This window comes from Siphateles boraxobius, unplaced genomic scaffold, assembly GCF_051911475.1.
Source record: "Siphateles boraxobius isolate OS27281-9 unplaced genomic scaffold, OSU_SipBor_1 19, whole genome shotgun sequence".
Classification (NCBI taxonomy): Eukaryota; Metazoa; Chordata; class Actinopteri; order Cypriniformes; family Leuciscidae; genus Siphateles; species Siphateles boraxobius.
In genome coordinates this window covers 4,001,131-4,020,238 of record NW_027508799.1, presented here as the reverse complement: position 1 = coordinate 4,020,238, position 19,108 = coordinate 4,001,131, and the positions used below count along the sequence as shown (strand labels likewise).

The following is a 19,108-nucleotide window of genomic DNA, read 5'->3' as shown; positions in this document are numbered from 1 at the left end:
ATTCATTGTTCTAATAATTAGAGGAACAGTTTTTCCTTATTGTGTCTGTGTGCATGCTTCATGTCTGTGGGCATCATACTTTTTTTTACTGAATTCATCACGACTCATTTTCCTTCTTTCATTCCATCTAATCCTCATTCTCAAAGAGCTATATTGATCCCATATTCCTTACATCAATAAAGTGTACACTGTGTTCTTTGCTTCTTGACACTAATACCATTTTCTTCACTGTTATTCCTAAATATAATCATAATTATTATTAATACTTGTTTAAAATTACTGCTTCGCCGGCTGTTTGTGGACTGCATTTATGGCATATTACTATCAAATAACAGTCATCCTTATATTGTTTATGTTACTGTTCACTCAGAGGCCTGTGCCGGTCCGTCTCCATCAGTGGAAACAGCACAGACACCAGCTCTTCCTCATCATCAGCCACCAGCTGAGCTTCCTAGTCACTGGAGAGATCATCTTCCACCTTTCCAGCATGAGTGGATCCGGAACACACTGTTTAAGCTCAACATGCGAACCGAAAAGTCAGAAATAGTGTCCCAGCTGAAGCTTTGGTGGTATCCTCCTCAGCCCCCTTTAATAAACACCCAGCCACCCGCCTCACCTGACCTCTTCTTCTGTCGGCCCATTTTCTTATGGATGCCGCTAAAGATGTGGTTGTTTCCTCTTGTCTGCGTTCGCCCAGACTGTGGTAAGCACAGACTTACAGCGGCAGGACTTTACCGTACCGTGCGCAAGGTCTTGGACATTGATGGGTGGTATGACCTTGCCACTGAGTATCTGGAGTGCAAACGCTGCAAAAAGAAGTATCCAGCTTGGAATGAGGACATCTTAGGACAGCTGGATATGGGCCACCGCAGTCAGTTTCCAGCTTTGCTGACATACAGGTAATTCATAATGACAATCATTCATTATCAGGCGCTTTTATTTGTGTTATTTTTTCCAACCAAAGCATTTGCATGATTATACTGTTGTTTCTTTAGATACTCATGTGACAACCGGGTGGTGAGGATGATGAGGGAGAGGACACTGGGCAACAGTGTGACTCAGCTCTACAAGAAGCTGATGGAACAACACAGTGAGGCATGGACACAGCGTGTCCTGCAGTACCTGACTGCCTGTGAACCATTCACAAGGTCCTCCCTTGTGCAGCCTCCTGTGTTTGCTGAGCCTCCCCTTTTACCTGCCCTTCCTAAACCTAAGTGGAACTAGGGGGCGCGGCACGGCTGCTGACCCTGTGCTTCTCCGTTCGTTTGTTTGTTGTTTGTGAATTTTTGGCGTTAATCGTGTTGTAAACTTTTGTTTTGTTCACGTCCTTGAGTTAAGCAACATGGAAATGGATTACTTGCGCGCAGTGGTGATCTTTTTTATCCTATATGCTGTCGTTAGAGAGAACTTTGCCCTAGCCGGGAACAATGAAGGAAGTGAACGAACGTCGCCACTGATTACATACTCGAGGGAATTTCTTCTTGCCCTAAGGAATAAAGCTGTGTCTGTGGACTTAAATCACGTATCATCAACCCCTCATGGAAAAGCCCAAGGTAGGAAAACGAAAAAAAGAGGCTCGAGGGGGGGCGTTCGTAACAGGTTGAGAAGGCGAGGAAACAGACACCCGCTTCCCATCATAACTCTGTCAAACGTCAGATCATTAAATAATAAACTGGATGAGATCACAACACGTCTCCGGTTTGATGAGGATTTTCGGAGGAGTAATTTGCTCTGCTTCACAGAGACATGGCTTCACGAGGACAGCACTTGCATTGATATGGAGGGATTTACAGTTATAAGAGCAGATCGTGATAAGGTGTCATCTCAAAAATCCATCGGGGGAGGACTCTGTATGTTTATTGACAGCGCTTGGGCTTCACAATTCAAAGTACTCAAGAGAGTGTGCACTAGAGACTATGAGCTGCTGTCTGTATCTATCAGGCCGTTTTACCTTCCGCGGGAGTTTGGGCAAATCACCATTATTCTTGTTTATGTCCCAGGGCCTAATAACAAAGAAGCTGCGGAAATAATAACCGACAGCTTCAATGCTGCTCTCTCCCGATCAGCAGATCAGCCGGTGTTTATTTTGGGGGATTTCAACACATGTCAGCTGTCACCTCATCTACCCACTCTGCAGCAGTATGTCACCACGCCCACTCGCTCCACTCGCATACTGGATCAGTGCTTCGGTAACATCCCAGACGCATATAAGGCAGTGAGTCGTCCTCCTCTTGGTAAGTCCGATCACAATGTCATTCATCTCCTTCCAACATACAGACAGAAAGTCAGGCGTGAAAAACCACTCCTGAAAACTGTACGTCAATGGACTGAGGATGGGGAGGAGGAGCTAAGAGATTGTTTTGACTCTACAGATTGGCGCATGTTTTTTGACGCATGCTCTGATCATCACGAATTGACAGACACAATCACATGCTATATCAAGTTCTGTGAAGAAACTGTTATCACTTCCAAGATAGTTCAAGTGTTTAGTAATAACAAGCCATGGCTCTCAAAGGATCTTAAAATGTGTCTGAATGAGAAAAGGGCTGCATTTTTGAGAGGAGAAGCTGACTTAGTAAAGGAGAAAGAGAAGGATTTCAAGCGTAAAGCTTTTACAGCAAAAATAGATTTTAAGAATAAGGTTGAGCAAAGATTTTGTACAGGCAATGCAAAACAAGCATGGGAGGGATTAAATACAATAATGGGTAGGGAAAGAAAAAAACAAAGTGTAAACGTGGCAGATTGTGGCAAATTTGTTAATGATTAAACATTTTCTATGGAAGATACAATGTGAGAGACCCAAAAATAGGGTGCAATATTACCTGTGATCAGATTGGTAGTTATGAACATATACAGCTTTCTGAAGAAGAAGTAGCCATGTGTCTCTCTAAAATCAGACCAAACAAAGCCCCTGGGCCTGATGGCCTCCAAGGAAGGGTGCTAAAGGTATGCTCTCAACAGCTTAAAGGGGTTCTTACTCAGCTGTTCCAAATTTTGCTGAATTGTGGTGTTTTTCCAAACGTATGGAAGAAGTCCACAATAATACCTGTGCCTAAGGTCTCTAGGGCTACAGACCTTGGAGACTTTAGACCGGTGGCACTCACTCCACTCTTAGCCAAGTGTATGGAGAGAGTGGTCAGCACCCATCTTATGGCTTCTGTTGGGAATCAACTTGACCCCCTTCAATTTGCCTATAGGTCACACAGGGGCACAGAGGACGCAACTCTTACTCTTGTAAATCAAATAGCTAAACATCTGCAACAACCAAAATCACTTGCTCGGGTTCTTTTTATTGATTTTACATCTGCTTTTAATACTATGCATATTGATATTCTTTTAGAACAACTTCATAGGATGAATGTGAATGGTGGGCTCATTCACTGGATTAGAAGTTTATTAACTGACTGCCCTCAGAGAGTCTTAATGAATGGGGTCTACTCAGATGAGCTTGTCATAAATACTGGAGCACCACAAGGCTGCGTGTTGTCACCTCTGTTGTTTTCAATCTATTTAAATGACATGACTGTGCACAGCACCAATGTTAGTTTACTTAAGTATGCTGATGACATGGCCTTGGTAGGACTTCTCACAGAAAATAATGCAGCACATGAGGAAGCTTATTTTAGCCAAGTCACTTTACTGCAGGACTGGTGTCAGACTGTGAAACTGGAAATTAATGTGACTAAAACAAAAGAACTTATAATACGAACGAAACCAAGAGGGGCCAGTAACATCACCCCTGTTGTACTTAACAGCCGGCCTGTGGAAGTAGTGGAAAATTTTAAGTACTTGGGTACAATCATTGATTGCACTTTAAGTTTTAATGTTAACTCAGAGAGTATTTTTAAGAGAGCTAACCAGCGATTGTTTTTAATTAGAAAGCTGAGGAGCTTCAAGGTCAGTCAACACATTCTTGAGATGGCATATAGGGGTCTGGTAGAAAGCATTTTACAGTTCAATATAACAGCTTGGTATGGCAATCTGAATGTGAAAGACAAAAACAAGCTTTCCAAAATTGTTAATATTGCAGGGAAGGTGATTGGCAAGTCACAAAGGCAGCTTGGGGATGTGTATGATAGGGCGGTACTCAGGAAGGCCAGACAGATATCAGCAGACACCCTACACCCACTCAACTCAGAGTTTGAGTTGCTCCCATCTGGCCGTAGATTCAGGGTCCCAAGGGCGAGCCGGAACATTTATAAGAGATCCTTTATTCCCCATGCCATACAGGAACTTAATTTAAACTGAAAGCGTCTTTGTGTTTTATATAACTTCTAATCGGCTGCGCTGCTTTCCATTTTCTGTTGTTGTATGTTGACGGTGGTAGTGTCATACTTTTAAACTGTGTGTATTTTGTCATTTTAACTGTTGTGTCACTGATGCATATATGTTTGGAGAAGTCAAAGACAAATTTCCACCAAGGTGGACAATAAAGTCTAATAATAATAATAATAATAATAAGTGGCTGTTAGCTGTGTACGCCAGGGATGTTCTGGGGCGACTGGACGAGGTCAAGGCCAAAATAACATCTGTATTTGGCTCTGTTCTCAAGATGGACTCCACAAAAAAGGTATCACAGCCCTGTTTATATCCAGAAATTGTCCAGATATGGATATGTGTGTGTGTGTGTGTACATAATGCACAGTTATGAGTTTTTATTTTGTTTTGTTTTTAAAAATCTTTTTTTTCTTCAATAGGTCACAAAAAAACTTGCCGGTGCTGCTTCAGGAACAGCTGCCTGGTGCACAAATGTTGGTAACGAACACGGCCAAGTCCTTGTCTCTGTCCTAACAGCCGCCGAGGGACATGCACTGGACCCCATGGCAGCTGGCCTAATGAAACGCTACCGAGAGGCAGGAGAGGCATCCCCAAAGGTGATGTACGTGGACAGAGATTGCAGCAGTCAGCACGGCCAGTCTCAGGTGAAGGCCATGTTTTCGGAGTGGGATGAGCTTGAAGTGCGCCTGGACATCTGGCATTTCATGCGGCGATTTGCTGCAGGTGTCACGACAGAGGCTCATCCGCTCTATGGGATCTTCATGGCACGTCTATCCATGTCCATATTCCAGTGGGATTCAGAGGATGTGGCTGCTCTTCGCCGTGCAAAGGAGGGTGAGCTGGCAGCAAAGAAGACTGGCTACATCTCAGAAAAGGCGGTCAGTGCTCGCATTAACCGGAAGGAGTTGGCACTGCACTGCCGGAGGAGGACCAGGGGGGAGGAGGAGACCACCATATTAATTGGGTCACTGATTGATCAGTTTGACAGTGCGGACGGGAAGGATACTCTGGGAGTTCCACTTCTGAACCATGAACGGATCCAGCAGATATGGAAAGAACAGCGGAAGCATGTACAGTGTATCCAAGACCCAGAGCACTTTCCGCTCTACATAAAGAAGGGGACACTGAAGAAAGGCGGTGTGGAGCTGTGCTGCTACAGGTGTGCTCGAGGCTCTACCTCCTTGGAGTCATTCCACCTACACCTGAACCGTTTTATTCCAGGTATTACATACATATGGATTAGTAATTTTTCTGTAAAAAAATATAAGCACTGTAACTGCTTCCATTACGTTAAATTAATGTCACATTAATAAATGTCACACTTTTACAGTTCTTTTCTGATGTCATAAAAGCATTGACAAAGCTGTCTTGCCTCACAAATCACTAATAACTCTGGTTATAATGACAATAATTTTTTTATGTAATTACATAACTCTATTACATGTAACCAGCTACTTCATAGCACCTCATGTGTAGTAAATATATTGTACATATGTGACATATAAAACCCTTTTTTTTTTTTTTTTTTTACTTTTAGGAACCAGTGCCAGTGATGCGCATTTTCAAGCTTATCTCCTTGAGGGCTTGATGCGTTGGAATGATGACCGGATGGAAGATGCCATAAAAGGAGCGTCCTCCATCCGGTCATATGGCAGTGCCATGAGAGAGGTTGTGGACCAGCTTAGCAAGACAGTCTTTGGGAAGCCCTGGGATGAGCGCTATCGCCCTCCTGGAGCATATACAGGCAAGACATTCATTAATTTGTTATTTTGTAATACTCTACTAAGTATCAATTTAGCCTTAAATGTACTAGACAAAATATTAACACATATTTTTTCCCCTTTTATTCTCGTAGGTGAATTGCTAGGAATAGAGTACCTTTACAGCCAGACTGGCAAAACACTGACTCCAGTGCTCCAGAACCCAGAGGATGAAGACAGGCTGGTGGAGGAAATTGATGACCAAGACCTGCAAGATGAGGGGTTTGAGGAAGAGATCACGGAGGACATCACAGTTCCAGTGCTGTACGAGAATGACCCCTGCCATGATCTCGCAAACAGCCCCTCATCTTTGCCTCAGCCTCAGTCCCCAGCATCACTGGCTGATGTATCAATGGCTGACGTGTCACTGGCTGAGCCATCCACATCAACTAGAGAAGGACACCATCTTGCCCCTGCCCCTTCAGTGTTGTCACAGCCATCTGACACTGGAAGCAGTTTCTCCGACGAGGCTCAGGTAAAACACTTTAAGGGCTTTATTTAATTTCAATCTCGTTTTATTCCACATATATTAACATTAATCTGAATTTACTAGGGAGCAGTCATTGGGCCCGATGGCATTGCTGGGTGGGACAAGGTCCAGGATATGGCAGGTTACCTGGTTGTTCTTCGTGAGGCTCCTTACCTCACTGACCTGCAGGTGACAGAGGCCATTCAGCTGTGGACAGCTCTCCATGACATAGACAAACAGCGGGTCAACTATCAGCCTCGACATCAGCCTCAGCTGACACATGGACGCTTTAAGGCACCAAAGCGGTCCGGAGTCACTCCGGGTGTGGAGAGTGTAAAACGGTGTCTGATTGGACATCCCGGGGGACCAGCACAGTGGCCCAGCACCAGCCGCTTGGTTGAGGCCATTTGTACAAAGCTGTGTGCTTTACACAAGTCGCCGACCAAGAAGGCTGGAGTTTGCCGCCCCAGGTGGTCTAAAATCCTCTCGGATTACCACCACATCCGAGAGCTGGTGCTTAACAATCACAGGCTGATGGATGAAACAATGATCCAGCTGTTTGAGCTAAACCAGAAGACACTCATTCAGTGGTAAGCAAGGCACATTATTTTCTTCAAATTAACTGAATACTTTTTTAAACATATTTATAATACATGTAATTTATTTTCAGGTTTCAACGGCAGCAGAAAAAACAGGAAATGAGTGTCCTCGCTCAGGGACTGACTCCACCTGACCCAATTCCTGTGGCTGATACGCAGCTTCCTCCACCGAGGGAAAAATTGGATGAAGCGGCATCGACCTCACGCCCAAAACATACATTTACCCTTCCGCCAAATCGAGAAGGACAGGCTCCTCTTCTGCGACCAGGTCGACGGCCTGCTGCTGCCACCACCATGGTGTGCCCCATTGCAAATGCCCCCACAGCATCAGGAGTTGTGCAGCCCATTTCAGCACCTGGGTCATTGTCACTAGTCCTTAACCCAGACATGACCGTGTCAATGGTGATTCCACCTTCTGGTGCTTCAACATCCGGTGCAGGCCCAGCCCGTTACACCCAGAGGAACAGGCGCCGGCGGGCCCAGGAGACGGAAAGCGGAGTGCATAAGAGGAAGTATGTGCGAGGGGTAACCTTTAACATGTGCAGCAAATGTGGGCAGCCCAAAACCAAAGAGTTTGGCCATAGCCGATATGGTAATGCCACATTTTGCTTGCGTGCCTCAAATGGAAAATCTTTAGATGACTGGTTGGCAGAACAGCGCCAGCAAAATACAAGCCAAACTCCACCTCCTCAATAAACAATTTGCTTTTTTCCTGTATATATTTTGTATATATTACTGTACATGGTTCCACCCAGTCTTTCATATTGTCCTATATATATATATATATATATATATGTATATATGTGTGTTTGTGTCTGTGTACTCATTTCATTATTTGTGTGTATTCATTTTAATATTTGTTTTTTTACATTTAAAGTGTCATTGAAATATTTGTGTATTCATTTTAATAAAACATTTTAAGTGTCATTGAAATATTTGTGTGTATTCATTTTAATAAAACATTTAAAGTGTCTTAAAGTAATCTAATAAATCATATCAATCAAATCATATCCCTCACAAAAAACACACATATTTGAAGAAACATTTGTATTCATTTTATTCAATCATAAACAACATGTAATATGCAATTTTTAAAAAATAATATACACAAAAAAAAACATTTAATAAAACATTTGAAGTGTCTTAAAACAAATCTGATAAATCATGTCAATCAAATCATATCCCTCCATTTTTATTCATTTTATTAAATAATCAACTACATGTAATGTGCAATATTTAAAAATAATAATAATACACACAACAAAAATATAAATCAATATAATGATGTCATAGATAAATGAAGACGCAGGCGCAGTTGATCACACGCAGAACACGGGTTCGAATCCAGCCCGCGGAGGGTGACTTGTTTCAAATGTGACTAAAACTCCTTCATAACGCACAGGAATATAGCCCTAATAATGTTGCAGGGGAAATTTGTGGGCAAGTTCTCGTTTTTCGCGTCTTTTTGGCTTGTGTGCGGGGGCGCAAAGATTGGGCCCCTTCTTTTGCGCAGCAAGCGCTCTACCATTTGAGCTAATTTCCCTCGATGATGGAGAGAAGGTGTCCATCGCTCTCAAAGACAAAGACGAGGCGCGATCCCTAGCACGTGTGCAGGTGCTGCAGCGTGATTTCCAATGACCACAAAAAAACAGGACGCATTTCCTCTCTGCTGGCAACTTTGCACTGGCTACCTTTTAATTGTAGATTTAATCAAAAAATTGCGCTTTGAATCCAGCGATCCGAGTTCAAATCTCGGTGAAACCTTTTTAGGTTCTTTGCGGAAGGGAGGGAAAAAACAGAGGTGATGCGCAACTGCTGACGTGGCGGTGAAATTGGCACTCTCAATTCCGAGTCGGAATTGGGGAAACATGGGCTTAAAAAGCAAAGGCTTCATCTGCTTCTTGCTATCGTGCTTCTGGACTCAATGACTTAAATCCTTGCTATCGTGCTTCTGGACTCAATGACTTAAATCCTGCTGCTCATGGGAAAAGTTGACACACGCCAAGGTTCCATGGTGTAATGGTTAGCACTCTGGGCTCTGAATCCAGCGATCTGAGTTCAAATCTCGGTGGGACCTGCTTTTGCCAGGAATGTGTGCAGTACCTCGTTTGAAAAAACTTTTTCGGCAGCACTGAGCCGCAAGAGCTCATCTAGGTAGTGCCCCTTGAAGGGGGGCGTAAAAAGGATGGACAGCACTGGAGAATGCAGGCATCGATCCCACTACCTCTCACTTGCGCCTACTGCTTCCTACCGATTGAGCCAAAGTAAGCCCAAAGTAAGCCCACGTGAGCCAATCGTGTTTCTCTGCTGTGGCTTACTTTTGACCAATCGCGTTCTCTCCTGTGGCTTACTTTTGACCAATCGTGTTTCTCTCCTGTGGCTTACTTTTGACCAATCGCCTTTCTCTCCTTTGGCTTACTTTTGACCAATCGCATTTCTCTCCTGGCTCTGCTCCTGTGGCTTACTTTTGACCAATCGGCGACCGCTATTATTAGGCAAGGCAAGGCAATGCAAGTTTATTTATATAGCACATTTCATACACAATGGTAATTCAAAGTGCTTTACATAGAAGAAATTAAAACAATCAAAAGAAATCAGAATAATTAAAACAGTTTGGAATAAAAGATAAAATACAGAAATAATCAAATTAAATCAGAATAATTAAAACATAAAATAAAATACAGTGCAAACAGTCGGACGAACAGTGGCACAGTGCTCATTCAGTAAATGCACAGTTAAACAGATGTGTTTTGAGTCTGGATTTGAATGTGACTACTGTAGGAGCACATCTGATCTCTTCTGGAAGCTGGTTCCAGCTGCGGCTGGCATAGTAGCTAAAAGCAGACTCGCCATGCTTAGAGTGAACCCTTGGTATTTCTAGCCGATGTGATCCTAATGATCTGAGTGATCTGTTGGGTTTATATTCACTGAGCATATCTGGAATGTATTGAGGTCCTAGGCCATTGAATGATTTATATACCAGTAATAATACTTTAAAATCAATCCTAAATGTAACTGGCAGCCAGTGTAAAGACCTGAGGACTGGTGTGATGTGTTCATATTTTCTGGTTCTGCTCAGAATCCTAGCAGCAGCGTTCTGTATGAGCTGCAACTGTCTTATGGTCTTTTTGGGAAGGCCAGTGAGAAGTCCATTACAATAATCCACCCTACTGGTGATGAAAGCATGCACAAGTTTTTCTAAGTCTTGACAGGAAACAAAGCATCTAATTCTTGCAATATTTTTCAGGTGATAATATGCTGATTTAGTTATTGCTTTGACATGACTACTGAAACTAAGGTCTGACTCTAGAGACACACCCAGATTCCTGACTTGATTTTTAGTTGTTTGACCCCTAGACTGAAGGTATGCTTTCACCTTGAGAACTTCATCTTTGTTTCCAAACGCAATGACTTCAGTTTTGTATTTGTTTAACTGAAGAAAGTTTTGGCACATCCAATTGTTTACTTCATCAATGCATTGGCAAAGGGAGTCAATGGGGCTGTAATCGTTAGGCGATAGGGATAAGTAGAGCTGTGTGTCGTCTGCATAGCTATGGTAAGCGATTTGGTTCTTTCTCATTATTTGGCTCATTGGGAGCATGTACAGGTTGAATAGGAGTGGCGCAAGAATTGAGCCTTGAGGGACTCCGCATGTCATGGATGTCCACTCAGACTTATGGTCTCCAATACTCACATAATAACCTCTGCCTCGTAAGTATGACCTGAACCATTTTAGGACTATCCCAGAAAGCCCGACCCAGTTTTCCAGCCTGTCAAGAAGTATTTTGTGATCGACAGTGTCAAATGCAGTACTGAGGTCGAGTAGTACCAGCACTGATAATTAGCCTGTATCAGTATTTAAGCGAATATCATTTATTATCTTTATGAGCGCGGTCTCTGTACTGTGGTGCGGTCGGAAACCAGAGTGAAAATGGTCAAAGTATCCATTCGAGCGTAAGAATTTGATCAGCTGATTGAAGACAACTTTTTCAATGATCTTGCCTATGAAAGGAAGATTTGATATCGGTCTATAGTTGTTTAATATGGTCTTATCCAGATTGCTCTTTTTCAGGAGGGGCTTGACGACAGCAGTTTTCAGGGAGGTCGGAAAACTCCCAGAGAGAAGTGAGGCATTTACCACTTCCAGGAGATCTGCTTCTAAGCTGTGTAACACATTTTTGAAAAAAGATGTGGGAAGTGCGTCAAGGGCGCAGGTTGATGTTTTTAGTTGCTGTACGGTTTCTTCCAAAATTTTGCCATCAATTTCTTCGAAATCAGACATAGTGGCTACTTTCTCGTGCTGTTGTCTGATCTGCCTGACCCCAGCGCAACTCAAGGATGAGCTGATCACCTTTCTGATATTATTGATTTTCTCCAAGAAGAAAGAAGTAAACTCACTGCACTTTCTCACTGAGAGCATTTCACTGGGAATCTGGCTTGGGGGGGTTGTCAGTCTCTCTACAGTAGCAAAAAGAGTGCGCGTGTTGTTTATATTGCTGTTTATAATATTCGAGAAAAAAGCCTGTCTAGCTTTGCTTAGTTCCTTATTGAAAGCATGGATGCTGTCTTTGTAGATGTTATAATGGACTACAAGTTTTGTCTTCCGCCACATGCGCTCTGCTTTTCTCCATTGTCTTTTCATATTTTGCACTGCTGTTGAGTTTCTCCAAGGTGCTTTTTGTCTGCCACTCTTCTTCCTGACTTTCACAGGAGCAATATCATCAATTACACTCTTAACTTTTGAGTTAAAAGAATCAAGGAGAAAATCAACAGAGTCAGCAGATATGCTTGGTGTTAAAGATATAGCCTTCATAAATAGTACACTAGTGTTCTCATTTAAGCATCTCTTCTTGACAGACACAGATCTAGCTTCAATGGCAGGAGAGATCAATATATCAAAGAAAATACAAAAATGATCAGACAGTGCTACATCCTTAATAACAATTGATGAAATGTTTAGACCCTTACTGATAAGTAAATCTAGAGTGTGTCCACGATTATGTGTGGGTCCATGTACATGCTGAGTCAGATCAAAAGTTTTTAAAACAGTTTTGATTTCTTTTGCCATATTGTTTTCTGCATTATCTATGTGAATGTTAAAATCTCCAGCAATGGCAAAGCAGTCAAACTCTGAGGAAATTGTTGATAACAGTTCTGTTAAGTTCTCAGCAAAAGCTGGAGAGTATTTTGGAGGCCTGTAAACAATGATAAGTAAATTGCGTGGAGCACCTTTTAACACAATACCCAGATACTCGAAAGACGGGTAATTCCCAAATGATATTTGCTTACATTGATAGACATCTTTATAAAGAGCAGCTAAACCTCCGCCTCTTCTGACAGCTCTGCAGACACTCATAAAAGTAAAGTTAGGAGGGGCTGTTTCATTGAGGACTGTTGCACTGCAACTTTCTTCTAGCCAAGTTTCATTTAGCAACATAAAATCCAGGTTGTATGTGGTTATTAAGTCGTTGACTAAAAGTGATTTATTTTTAAGTGAGCGGATGTTTAAAAGTGCTAACTTAACAGTCTTACTTTTTGTCCCCACAGCAATCTTGGTATGTCGTGTAATAGGCACCAGACTAGATGGGTTTGCTGTACGGCTTTTGAAGGCCTTAGACTTTCTATCATGTAATCAAACAGCAATAGAAAAAGATACAGGCACACTGGGTTCCCGCTTGTTCTGTAAACATTTGAGAAAGTTATTGTTATCATAGCGGGGACCCGACACATATCACTGAGAGCTGGTATCAGTTGTTTTTGGTTCACCTCGAGCCGCTGGAGGAGGGTGTGGGCCCTGGCGCTGTGGCAGAGGCCGAAGAGCTCTCACAGGAGGAGGGGGAGGGCGAGCTGGGCCCGCAGGCTTTGGTGGTTGTGGGGCCTGGCGTTTTTTGGTTGGTATCTGGGGGCTCGCAGCAAAAGAGTGGGATAGTCTAGTTCCAGCATGCACCAGTTGTTCCATTTTCTCTGAGAAGCACAGAAGTGGAGATGCTGGAGAGAGTGGTAATGTTTCCGGTGAGAGGGATTTTTGCTCTGGTGTTATTGGAGGCTGTAATATGCTGTCCTGGTTTCCCTGGCTGTTTTCCAGAAAGTCGTCTATGGGTGCTGTATCTTGGAGCAGTGCTGGTATGTCACAGTCTGTCTGTGGTGAGCTCTGTGGGCAGGGCTCAGCTGAGATTGTGTCCGTGAGCAGAGGTTGTTGTGGCTGAGTGGTGTTATCACTGTCCTTGTGTGATGTGTCAACCGCATGTCCATTCAGGTGCTGAAATGAAATCCTGTGGTCATTCATACTGTATCCAGGTGTGTGTGTGCCATTCTGGTTGAGTGGATTGGCACACATTGCAGAAGGATGACGGAGGGAGAAGTAGATATTGTCCTTTAGCACTCTTGAACCAAGTTTGTTTGGGTGGTGGCCATCCTGTTGAAACAGTTGCCTCTGACTCCAGAAAAGATTGAAGTTGTCAATAAAGTTCACTCCTTTTATATTGCAGGTTTTTTGCAGCCATGTATTAAGCCCAAGCAACCGTGAAAACCTGTTTGTTCCTCTTGCTGGGAGTGGTCCACTGATGAATGTTTGAACTTTCAGTCTTTTAAGTGTTTCAAAAAGTTCATTGAAATCCTTTTTAAGAAGTTCCGACTGCTCTTTATGAATATCATTCTTCCCCACATGAATGATGAGTCGATTTGCAGTCTTATGTTTCATCAGAATGTTCTGAAGTTCCCTGTTTACATCAGAAGTTGTTGCTTGTGGAAGGCAGCACGTTGTTGTATCCCTGCTATTAATGCTTCTGATTACGGAGTCGCCCACTATCAGAGTCCTGGGCTCGGCTGCACTGTGAGCTGAGTGCCGCTGTCTGCTCGACCTTGAGCCCCAGTTAGCATCAGTGTTAGCTACTGGCTGATTCTGTCTGTGTGCGATCACATTCATCAAATTTGGGGATTCCTCATTCATTAATACTTCAAATCTGTTCTCAAGATGTATAGGCGGTGGTAGGAGACCAGTGTTTGCAGTCCTTGTCAGAGCCGTATCTGGGGTAGAGGATGCTACTGCAGTAATATGTGATGCTCGTGACAATCTGATGTCTCGAGTGCCTTTGGGTCTCGCACCCTGTTTGTGCCATCGATTAGTAAAACGATCGGCTTGTTTCTCTACACTCAGTATGGCCTGTCGAGAAGCACTAGATTCATGGGACTCACCGGCTGTATGCTGAGGACGTCCATGACGAAACTCTGTTGTGTGTTCCGTCTGGTTTGGTGGTCCCGCAATTAACTTTGTTTCAAGAATTGCAATCCTTTGTAAAAGTCTGTGGCAGTTGGAGCAGCAAGTAGATTCCAGAGGAGGCATTTTCTTATCCTTATGAATGTAGGCAGTTGTGTTTTCTCTTCCCCGGAATGTAAGCTTTCAGTGGGAGGCTGGTCGAATAAAATAATTCTGCTTTTTTTTGTAGTAATCCAAGCGTTTGAGCACTGTGCTGATTTGCTGAAGTTAAAATTATGCTGATGATAAAAGGAGATAAATTATAGAAATATAAAAGCGATAGAGCAAAGCGCGGAGCAGTAAGCGAGAGCGTCCGAACAGTAGCTGAGCAGGAAGTAGTCGTCATCAGTAGTAATTATCGTCATCTTTGCAACAGGTAAGTCTATTCTTCACGACTGTATAATCGATCATTATTTATTCATAAACAGTGTTTGTTTTTAGACAATTAAACATGCCAATAAAGCTAGCTAGCGTGTAATAGCACACGTTTTCTTCTGTACATGTGAACCTGCAACTTTACCATGATATACAGTAAAAAACATGCCACTACTGTCAAGATAATTAGCCGACCGCTAATTAAGCTATATCCTCCTTAAACCATTTTTTTGTTGTTGTTAATTTAGTATTTTTTTGTGTCATTCATTACATTATTTTGAGCACAAGAAGATTTTTACTAAAACCTTTAAAAAAAAAGTTTAATTCATATATGTTATACTATACTATGTTATACACCAGTATACATATTTATGTTATCTTTTTAAATACTATGTTATACATATTTAAAAAGACATGAATAGGCAAAAACAAGTGTTTTTTTGTTTCAACAAATGATTCTCAACTATGTTATAAAAGATATACCAAAACGATTTGATATACCATTTTAAGTTTTAGATCTGTTTGATGATCATATTATTATGAATTGTCATAAACGCCTTTATGTTATATTTGGTGTTTCTTAGTAATCTCTGCCACAAGCTAAACAAAACAAAACGATTTAAGCATGGCATGATACCAGCAAGATTGTACCAAGAAGTGTTATTGATTTTCTTATTAATAAGTTCATCACACTATTTACAATTTGTACAAAAGGCAATTCAAAGTGATTCACAGTTGTATAAAAAACAATAATGCTTATGCTCATAATAATAATTATAATATTCATTAATTATTATAATATTATAATAATTAATTACATAAAAAAGAAATGCTGTAGTAAAATACTTTCAGTTGGAATATGACAGCTATGTAACGTTCTGTTTATGCCTGTGTCCTTTCAGATTATGTATGCATACCCGGTTTTACGAAGAACCTCTGAGGGTCGACTCCTTATGGGGCCAACTGAGGAAGCCAATAGGAGGGAGATCGTGTTGGCAGGGAGGGCCAGGTGTAAGGAGGAGGTCCTGGCTGAGGCCACTGCCTTTGTGAGGCAGAATGGAGGGAATCCTGGAGACCAGTTCCTGGTTCTGGCTCAATGCAAGATCCAGTTTGGGAAACACCAGGGTCAGAGGTTCCTGTGGCTGCTGGAGAACTCACTGGGGTATGCCTGCTATCTGGTCAGCAGCATTTTGGGGGAGGAGGAGAGGGACAACCCGCTGTCGGACAACAAACACCTGTTCCTCAGATACACCTCGCAGATCAGGGAGGTAGGCGAGGCTGTGGAGGTGTATAATATAAAACAGGCCATGCTGCAGGAGGCCCAGAGGACAGGAGACTCTGGATGTCTGATGGTGGAGTTCGGGGATTTTAAGGGTAGGTCAATGATGGAGGTGTATGAGGACCCAAGCAAGGAGGCCCAGGCTCTCATCACCTACCTGAAGAAGGCAAAGGCCAGGCCTAACACCAATATGGCCCTTTTCAAAGCATACGTGCTGAAGAGGCAGGCTCCAGCCCACGTGCCCACCACCACTGTGCCCACTGCATCTGTCCTCACTGCTGCTGTGCCCACTGCCACTGTGTCTGTTCCTCCTCCACCTAATGCCACTAAGAACAGGCCACTGCTGGCGACCAATGTGAAGGCCCTGTTGGCGCGGGGGAAGCATTTATTTGCTTCACAGCTGGCACAAAAGATTTTGGCTCCAGCCAAACCCTGTAAGTGATTTGCAAGCTTTAAAATCAATACAGTATATATATATTATGCAGTATATATGTCTAACGAAAATACGTGTTCAACAGCTGCAGGACCACGTGTACATCCTGCGTCTGAGTCCGCAGCCCGGAGACAGCTCTTTACATGTGGTGAGTATCACTTAACGCATACAAGTGTGTTGGTGACATGTGCTTAGTGTTTTATGTTATTTTACAGACTCTGCTGCTACGGATTTTTTTGAGGAGGAAGATGACCTGGAGATGGCAACTGTAGCCTCACAAGCTGAGGAACAACTTCCTCAAGGTATGTAAATCTTAAACAATATTTTACAAACAATTACAAATAAAACAAAACAGTATTTTTTAAATGACATATTATTTTATTTCACAACACAGAGGAATGGCACTTCTCAGGTGTCAATCTACATTCACTCTTTGAGTGAACATCCTCAAAGGAAAAAAGATAATTTAAAGGTGTATGTAAAAGGTTTTATTTCATTTTTTATCGTAATCACTGACTAAAGCTCATTCTTGTCATCTCACACTTCCCCCCCTCCCCTTGGAATAAGTGGCTGTTGTAGTGTTTGGTCTGCTTCGCTTCACACTTGGCTGATCCCATCTTTTTTTCTTCTTGTATTTCTTCTAATGGTGCTTGGATGAAAAACAGGATGATTTTCACTGCTTCCTTCCATCTTTTCATCATCATGTCATCTCTCTACTAATCATACATGCTTTGCAGTAAACCTTGTAATCGCAGTAGCTGTCCAGCAGAGCTGAGAAAGTCATGCAGTGAAAGTCTAAAACAATAAGATAATTTTGTTGTGTTTTTTTACGCTCCAGCCACTGCAGGCTCGAGAGGCCCTGCTCCTGCCCCGGCTCGTGCTACTGCCCCTGCTCCTGCCCCTTATCCTGCTCCTCCAGCATTGTGGACCCCTGGCCAGGTGTCCCAGTCGCCTGCAGAGCTTCCTGTCCACCGGTTCAAATCCCGGATGAGCCCATTATTAGGCTTTGCTTTTAATCTCTTCAGCCTGATTAGGGCAACCAGGATATTTATATCCCGGGTTTCGGCAGAGGAACCACGTCCGCCTCTTTTAGTCTACCTGATTCCACCTAGCCTCATCGCTATCTGCCTCTCAGACAGCCAGCTCTCAGGAAGTGTTGGTTCCATGGTGTAATGGTTAGCACTTTGGGCTTTGAATCCAGCGATCCAAGTTCCAATCTCGGTAGAACCTTTTTAGGTTCTTTGCGGAAGGGTGGGAAAAAGCAGAGGTGATGCGCAACTGCTGACGTGGCAGTGAAATTGGCAATCTCAAACAGAGTCGGAATTGGGGAAACATGGGCTTAAAAAGCAAAGGCTTCATTTGCTCCTTGCTATCGTGCTTTTGGACTCAATGACTTAAATCTCTGCTGCTCATGGGAAAAGTTGACACACGCCAAGGTTCCATGGTGTAATGGTTTGCACTCTTGGCTCTGAATCCAGCGATCCGAGTTCAAATCTCGGTGGGACCTGCTTTTGCCAGGAATGTGTGCAGTACCTCGTTCGAAAAAACATTTTCGGCAGCACTGAGCCGGAAGAGCTCATCTAGGTAGTGCCTCTTGAAAGGGGGCGTAAAAAGGATGGACAGCACTGGAGAATGCAGGCATCGATCCCGCTACCTCTCGCATGCTAAGCGAGCGCTCTACCATTTGAGCTAATTCCCCTCGATGATGGAGAGGAGGTGTCCATCGCTCTCAAAGACAAAGATGAGGTGCGATCACTGGCTACCTTTTAATTGTAGATCCGAGTTCAAATCTCGGTGGGACCTGCATTTGCCAGGAATGTGTGCAGTACCTCGTTCGAAAAAACATTTTCGGCAGCACTGAGCCGTAAGAGCTCATCTAGGTAGTGCCCCTTGAAGGGGGGCGTAAAAAGGATGGACAGCACTGGAGAATGCAGGCATCGATCCCACTACCTCTCGCTTGCGCCTACAGCTTCCTACCGATTGAGCCAAAGTAAGCCCAAAGTAAGCCCACGTGAGCCAATCGTGTTTCTCTGCTGTGGCTTACTTTTGACCAATCGTGTTCTCTCCTGTGGCTTACTTTTGACCAATCGTTTTTCTCTCCTGTGGCTTACTTTTGACCAATCGCCTTTCTCTCCTGTGGCTTACTTTTGACCAATCGCGTTTCTCTCCTGGCTCTGCTCCTGTGGCTTACTTTTGACCAATCGGTGACCGCTATTATTATCGTCATCTTTTCAATCTTTGCAACAGGTAAGTCTATTCTTCACGACTGTATAATCGATCATTATTCATTCATAAACAGTGTTTGTTTTTGGACAATTAAACATGCCAATAAAGCTAGCTAGCGTGTAATAGCACACGTTTTATTCTGTACATGTGAACCTGCAACTTTACCATGATATACAGTAAAAAACATGCCACTACTGTCAAGATAATTAGCCGACCGCTAATTAAGCTATATCCTCCTTAAACCATTTTTTTGTTGTTGGTAATTTAGTATTTTTTTGTGTCATTCATTACATTATTATATACATTACTCCAGCCCACGTGCCCACCACCACTGTGCCCACTGCATCTGTCCTCACTGATGCTGTGCCCACTGCCACTGTGTCTGTTCCTCCTCCACCTACTGCCACTAAGAACAGGCCACTGCTGGCGACCAA

General features: G+C 43.1%; 1 non-coding gene across 1 annotated transcript; it reads left to right on the top strand.

Moving 5' to 3' along the window:
- Window positions 1-9,111: 9,111 nt before the first annotated feature.
- On the top strand, window positions 9,112-9,183 carry trnaq-cug (transfer RNA glutamine (anticodon CUG)). The gene has a single exon. It is a non-coding gene; the product is annotated as a tRNA-Gln (tRNA).
- Window positions 9,184-19,108: the final 9,925 nt, after the last annotated feature.